The following is a 7,147-nucleotide window of genomic DNA, read 5'->3' as shown; positions in this document are numbered from 1 at the left end:
CCCTGAGGCTTTGTCACTCTCTTTTTTCCTCCTTTGGAAATAATGTTTTTATTCCTGGTGTTCTGAAGTTCCATGATGATGTGCCTTGTCTGGGTCATTAAGGATTTATTGTGCCATGCACTCAGTGGACTCTTTTACCAGGAAGCTTCTGTCTGTTGCTTCAGAAAAATTTTTATTTGATCATTTGATAACTTAATTCCATTGATTTTCTTGGTTTGTTCTTACTGAAACTCAGTTTATTGTTATGCTGGACCTCTTGAGCTGATTCCTTAGTTTTTTTTTTTTTTTTTTTTTTTTATAAATCTCCAGTCTTTCCCTTTTTAGTCTTTGTTGGAGATCTCAACTATATCTACCATTCCTTTTGTTGATTTAAAAAAAACTGTAATAATATTTTTTGATTTTCCAGAATTCTTTCCTGTTCTCTGATTTTTTTTCTTTAAAATAGTTTCATGGATGCAATAGTTCTCTCCTCATATCTCTGAGGATGTACCTAGTTTTATTCCACTCTCTCACTGTTTTTATTTCTTCCTGGTTATTTTTTCCTGTCCCCCCTCCCCCCACGGGGCAGGGGATTCCCTCACAGCTCTGATGATCCTTGGCTGCCTATTCATGGCTGCTCCAAATACATGTTCAAGGCTAGACTTCTGGTGGGCCTATTGGAGGGTTGTCAGGTAAGGTCCCTTTTTCTCTTAGGTGGGCTGCTTTTCCCAGAGAAGAATCCTTTCTTCTGCCTGGGGTAGCTAAAAACCCTGCAGAGGAAGGGGCCAGGGATAGCATTTCAGTAACTAGACACTCACAAAGTTTCCATTATTCAGAACAACATCTGGGGTCAAGCTATGCTTTGGTATCTAGACTCCAAAGCCTTTTCTACCAGATAATAAGCCTCCAATATGGGCAAGGGGGGTGTTGTTGCCTGGCTGGGTAGATTTGGGAGGGAGATCTCGGGTTCTTAACTCTTCTTCATATAGACTATCAACACCCTTGCCCAGCCTCCAATTCCTGAACCACTTCTAGACTCTGCAGCACAAACCAGCCCACTTTCCAGTTGTCTTCCCAGACCCCACGGGCACTTAGCTGAGTGGAGAAAGCTGTAGCCGAAGTCATTTCCGAAGGCCCTTCCAGTTTAAACTTTCCAAAATTTTGTTGACATCTTTTGTCTGATCACGTCTCATCTCCCATTCATTTTGCCCACATGCATCTGTGCCTGTTTAACTCTTTTATTGTCATTTTATTGGGGTTTTTAGAGGGAGCAAAGACAAATTTCTGTATGTGTTCCATCCATTTTATTTTATTTTAAAATCTTTATTTATTGGTCTATTTTTCAAATGGAGGTACTAAGGATTGGACAGGACCCCGTGCATGCTAAGCATGTGCTCTGCTACTGAGCTGCACCCTCCCCTGCTCTGTCAGTTTTAATCTAAGTCCCTTTGTACAACATGTTATGGTACTTACCCGTTTGTACCACTTATATTCTGCTAACAATTTTCCATTATTTACACATTTATTTCCTCTGTTAGACTGTAAGCTTCTTGAGGCACATGTATTTTGTGTTTATATCTCCAACAGCATTGTGTGCTTGCATGTTGTAATATGTGCTTAAGGCACATGCATGTATTTAACGGTTGCTAAAACTAGGAGAAGAGGAGCTGGAAACCAAAGGTGATGGAGGTGGAGAAGCAGAGAGACGTTTTCCTCCACTGAGAGGCAGAGTTACAGCATTCAGATTGGAGTGCCAAGGACCTCCAGAGCAGTGCCAAGGAAAGCCCCAAGTCCCTCTGAATTGGGGTAGACCAGCCCTCTCCCGAACATCCCTGCTCTCAGGAAGTGCATGGCTCTGCAATTTGGTAGCTGTCCATCTCCCTTCCCCATCCAGTGGGGATCCCAAGAACAGACAAACCAGGGTGGCTCTGTCCCAGAGGGTGGTTGAGTGGGCACCTGCCTGGACCACAATGTCAGGCCAGGCTTGGAGAAATGGCTCCTTTAAAATTAAGTGCCAACTTAAAAGAAAAACCTCTGGATTTTTTGTTAGTTGGTTTTTTGTTTAGCCTTGTTTTTTGGGGGGAGGGGAGGGGACAGGCAATTAGGTTTATTTATTTATTTATTTTTTAATGGAGGTACTGGGGATGGAACTCAGACCTTGTGCATGCTAGGTATGCACTCTATTACTGAGCTATACCCACCCTGCTGTTTTATCTTGCTTTAATTTGTTTTCACTTTTTTCCCCAAATGGTAAGTACTTTATTATGCAACGTGACAAGAAGCCCAAAGCCAGGCAGTTCCAGAAGCAGACAGGTCAGCTGCTCCACTTCATCACCAAGGAGGAAGGTTCCTTCCATGCTGCCTCCTTCCATTCCTGGGAAACATCTTCTGGATGCCCTTGTGGTGCCTGCTGAAGATCATTAAAAGAAATGAATATTTTATCTTACAAAAAACCCGGAAGTCCTTGGAAGGAGGGGACTGAGGAGTTGTTTGTTGGGTATAGAGTTTCAGTCTTGCTGGATGGAAAGGGTTCTGGGTTGCACCGCAGTGCGAATGTGCTTAACACTGCAGGTCTCTACACTGAAACATGGTTCTGATGGTAAATTGTATGTCATCTATATTGTATCACACTTTTGAAAAGTAAAGAAATATATATGTGCTGGGAGTCTTGACCTCTTGACTTTGGATGGCTGTTGAATGCAGAGGCCTCACTCCTGATTTCACTGTCTTCCAGGAAGCTGAGCGGTGGGTCAGGTATTGAAAGTTCTGGAACTCAGCAGAGGCCATACTGACGCGTAAGGATGGCTTGTGACTTGCATCTCTGAATGAGTTTTCAGCTTGAGGGAAGCACAGCCTCAGTGGTAGACCGCAGCTGGCTGAGGGCTTAGTTCTCCAGTGTTAGAGCTAGAGACACTTCTAGAAAGTTCCAGCCTCAGCGCTAGTAACGTTTGGTGCCGGATAAGCTTTGCTGTGGGTCTGTCCTGTGCCCTGTGGAGGGCTTAGCGGCGTCCTGGCCTCTACCCACTACATGCCAGTGGTACCACTGCCCAGTTGTGACCACCAAAAACATCTCCAGACATTGCCAAAAGTCCCTTGGGAGACACAGTTGCCTGGTTTAGAGGTGGGCTAGAGGGTGACAGTGCTGTTCACACACCATAAGGATCTCAGTGTTCACTTCTCTTCCCAATGCTGGCTTCTTCTAGTGCAGAAAAAAAAATATTTATACTAACATAGATGGAATATTTACTGTGTGACAGACACTATACCAACCAACTCATTACCTCACTGAATCTTTTCAAAAACTCTGGTATAAATATTAGTAGCCTCTTCTGTCTTTTTTTCTTTTCTTTTCTTTTTTTAGATTCCACACATGTATGATATCATATGGTATTTTTCTTTCTCTTTCTGGCTGACTTCACGTAGAATGATGATCTCCAGATCCATCCCTGTTGCTGCAAGTGGCATTATTTTATTCTTTTTTATGGCTGAGTAGTATTCCATTGTATAAATATACCACAACTTCTTTTTCCAGTCATGGACATTTAGGTTGCTTCCATGTCTTGGCTATTGTAAATAGTGCTGCTGTGAACATTGAGGTGCAGGTGTATTTGAATTAATGTTTCCTCCAGATATATGCCTAGGAGTGGGATTGTTGGATCATATGTTAAGTCTACTTCTAGGTTTTAGAGGAATCTCCATACTGTTCTCCACAGGGGCTACACCAAACTGCATTCTTACCAACAGTGTAGGAATTTTCTGCACACCCTCTCCAGCAATTATAGTTTGTGGACTTTTTATTGATGGTCATTCTGACTGGTGTGAGGTGATACCTCATTGTGCTTTTGATTTACATTTCTCTGATAATTAGCAATAGGGAGCATTTTTTCATGTGCCTATGGGCAATTTGTATGTCTTCATTGGAGAATTGCTTGTTTAGGTCTTTGGCCCATTTTTTGATTGGGTTGTTTGGTTTTTTTTTTTTTTTTTTTTTGTTATTAAGTTGTGTGAGTTGTTTATATATTCTGGAAATTAAACCTTTGTCAGCTGCATCATTTGCAAATACTTTCTCCCATTCCGTAGGTGGTTGTTTTGTTTTGCTTATGGTTTCCTTTGCTGTGCAAAAGCATATAAGTTTAATTAGGTCCCATTTGTTTATTTTTGCTTTTATTTCTATTGCCTGGGTAGGCTGCCATAGGAGAACATTGCTAATATTTATGTCTGAAAATGTTTTGCCTATGTTTTCTTCTAGGAGGTTTATAGTGTCTTGTCTTATACTTTAAGTCTTTAAGCCATTTTGAGTTTATTTTTGTATATGGTGTGAGAGTGTGTTCTAACTTCATTGATTTATATGCAGCTGTTTAGTTTTCCCAACACCATTTGCTAAAAAAAAAGAAAGAAAAAAGAAGACGCTAATGAAATTGTCTGCAAAACAGAAACAGACTCACAGACATAGTAAACAAACTGATGGTTACCAGGGGAAGGGAGTGGGAAAGGATAAATTGGGAGTTCGAGAATCACTAATATTAACTACTATATATAAAATAGATTAAAATTTTTTCTTCTGTATAGTACAGGGAACTATATTCAATACCTTGTAGTAACCTATAATGAGAAAGAATGTGGAAAGGAATATACGTGTATATGTGTGTGGCTGAAACGTTATACTGTACACCAGAAATTGACACATTGTAACTGACTATACTTCAATAAAAAAACATATTAGTAGCCTCACTTTATAGATAAGGATCCTGGGCTTAGAGAAGTTAACTACTTGTCCCAGATCACGGAGCTGGTAAATAGCGAAATCAGGATTCCGATGAAGATTTGTCTCCTTTTATGACTGCCTGGTTGTTTATTTGCTTTTTCTCTTTCAGACTAATTTATATGATGATGTTCCAGAGGACTTTTAGCCCTATGTGTGACAGCACCACTTTATTTTATAATTCCCTCAGATACATGGTGTGTAAAGATGCTATCAGTGACCCAAAAAGGCGGGGAATGTTCTTTTGCACACCCAACAGCTCTGACTCCCAGATAAAGTCTCTCTGAATTGGAGATTAAGTACATTTCTGCATCCACGTGGGGCAGCTGGTGAAGGGGCCCAACAGCGATCCCCTTCCCAGTTGTAATAATGCTGGAATGTTCCTTGGCCAGCAGAGGGCAGACCTGTGGTCCCAATCAACAGAAATGGGCAAAGAAAACTGTTCTTGAAGGTTTGGAGCAGAGAGGGGGAAGGGTTTCAGGACAATGGCAGCTGCATCACTTGCTTGTTCAGAGGTGGGGCCGTTTTTATAATCTTGTGGACAAGATATTTAATTGTCCTCTTCTTTTAAAAACGTACAACCTCCTTCTATCACAAAGAGAAACTGAAGTTCGAAGACCACCTTAGCTTTGCTTTCCTGTCCCTGACTTTTCTTTTTTTGGGGGGGAGGGGCGAGGTAATTAGATAGTCTATTTATTGATTTATATTGCTTTATTGTTCTAATGGAGGTACTGGGGATTGAACCCAGCACCTCGTGCCTGCTAAGGACGCACTCTACCACTGAGCTATACCCTCCCCCCAACCTGACTTTTCATTTTTAGGCTGATCTTGGTCTGCAAATGTGAGAGAAGCAAAAACTGTTTCTGCTGTGAAATACTGTTAAGAAGGAGAAGGTTTCCTCTGTATCCTCCTTTTGGGTAAGTTCTCAGGGGCTCTGTGTCATGACTGCCACGTGGGGCCATGCGTTCAGGACCCAGCATGCCACCAAGGCAGGGTGCTGAATCCAGGAGGTGACAGGCGTATTGGAAGAGGGCAGTCACACGTGTCTTTGTTCACGGAGCAGGGAATCACCCACAAACTGTTAGCCAGAATGCTGTCTGGGCTGAAACTCTGATGCATTTATTAAAATCTTCCCTTTTACACGCATACCTGCGTGAAAATCCCAGGCAGGGCGAACACATGCCAGGGTTTCTCCAAGTTTGTCAAGTTTCCTGGAGAAAGAGGCTTCACCTGCTGCCTGGCCCTTCTGCCAGCTCCTTGTAATGCGTTCGGTGCCTGGTGGAGCCACATCCATCACGATAAGCTATTTATGCAGAGGTTTTTCCTTTCCTGTCCAGGTCACCACTAGCATTTCTGTAGAGACCAGCATTTAAAAAATCCTTTCCAAATTAGAGTGGTGGAGGGTAGGAAGTGTTGGAAGCACTTCTTGCCCCTTCTACCAAATGTGTCTGATTGTGTTTAGAGTTTAAGGTTGTCGCTAAGGCTAGGACAATGGTCCTGTGGGGGAAATCCAAAGCATGTCATAGATTCTGTTTGTTCGATGAAGAGGAAAGTTCCCACACTGAGCAACGATTTTCCTCCAGGAACAGCCCACCTATTTGATTCGTGAGTTTCATGCGATGTTAGAGCAATTAGTTCCTTGCAAACAATACAAAAGGACAAAAGTTTCGAGGCTTGGAATCGCCATGGCAACGGCTCAGCTTCCCCGCCGTGCCCAGGTCTCAGAATGATGGGAACTGGTCATGCCATTCCTCTGAAATTGGCCAAAGCCTCAAGACCCACAGGGTCACCCATTTGGTGCCGAGAATGAATTTTTGCAGCCCCCAGGGCAAAGTCTCCTGTGATGTGGGAATAGTGGCTAGAAGACTGGTCCCCAAAACGATATGTCCAAGTCCTAATCTTTAGAACCTGCGAATGTGACCTTACTGGGAAAAGAGTCTTTGCAGATATAATTAAGGATCTCAGGATGTTATTATCCTGGATTTAGGGTGGACCCTAAGTCCCATGACAGATGTCCATCTAAGAAGAAGGCAGAGGGAGATTTGAGACAGAGGTAAGGAGTCTGTGTGAACACAGTCAGAGATCAGAGTGATGCTGTCATAAGTCAGTGAGTGCCAGGGGCCACCAGAAGTTGGCAGAGGCCAGGAAGGATCCTTCCCTGGACCTTCAGAGGGAGAGTGGCTCTGCTGACATCCAGATTCAGACTTCTGGCTTCCAGAACTGTGAGAGGATAAATCTCTGTTCTTCTTTTTTCTTTAAGCTGTCCAATTTGTAGCACGTTTTTTGGCAGTCACAGCAAACTAATACCATGGGTGACTTCTGTTCCCCGTCTTGTGCCTTTTCATGCTTGAGTTATAGCAGAGAGTTCTTTGCCATCGACTGAAGAGCACACCGTTTTTTTCTTAA

The sequence above is a fragment of the Camelus dromedarius genome, chromosome 14 (assembly GCF_036321535.1).
Source record: "Camelus dromedarius isolate mCamDro1 chromosome 14, mCamDro1.pat, whole genome shotgun sequence".
NCBI lineage: Eukaryota > Metazoa > Chordata > Mammalia > Artiodactyla > Camelidae > Camelus > Camelus dromedarius.
This window is presented reverse-complemented; position numbering follows the sequence as displayed.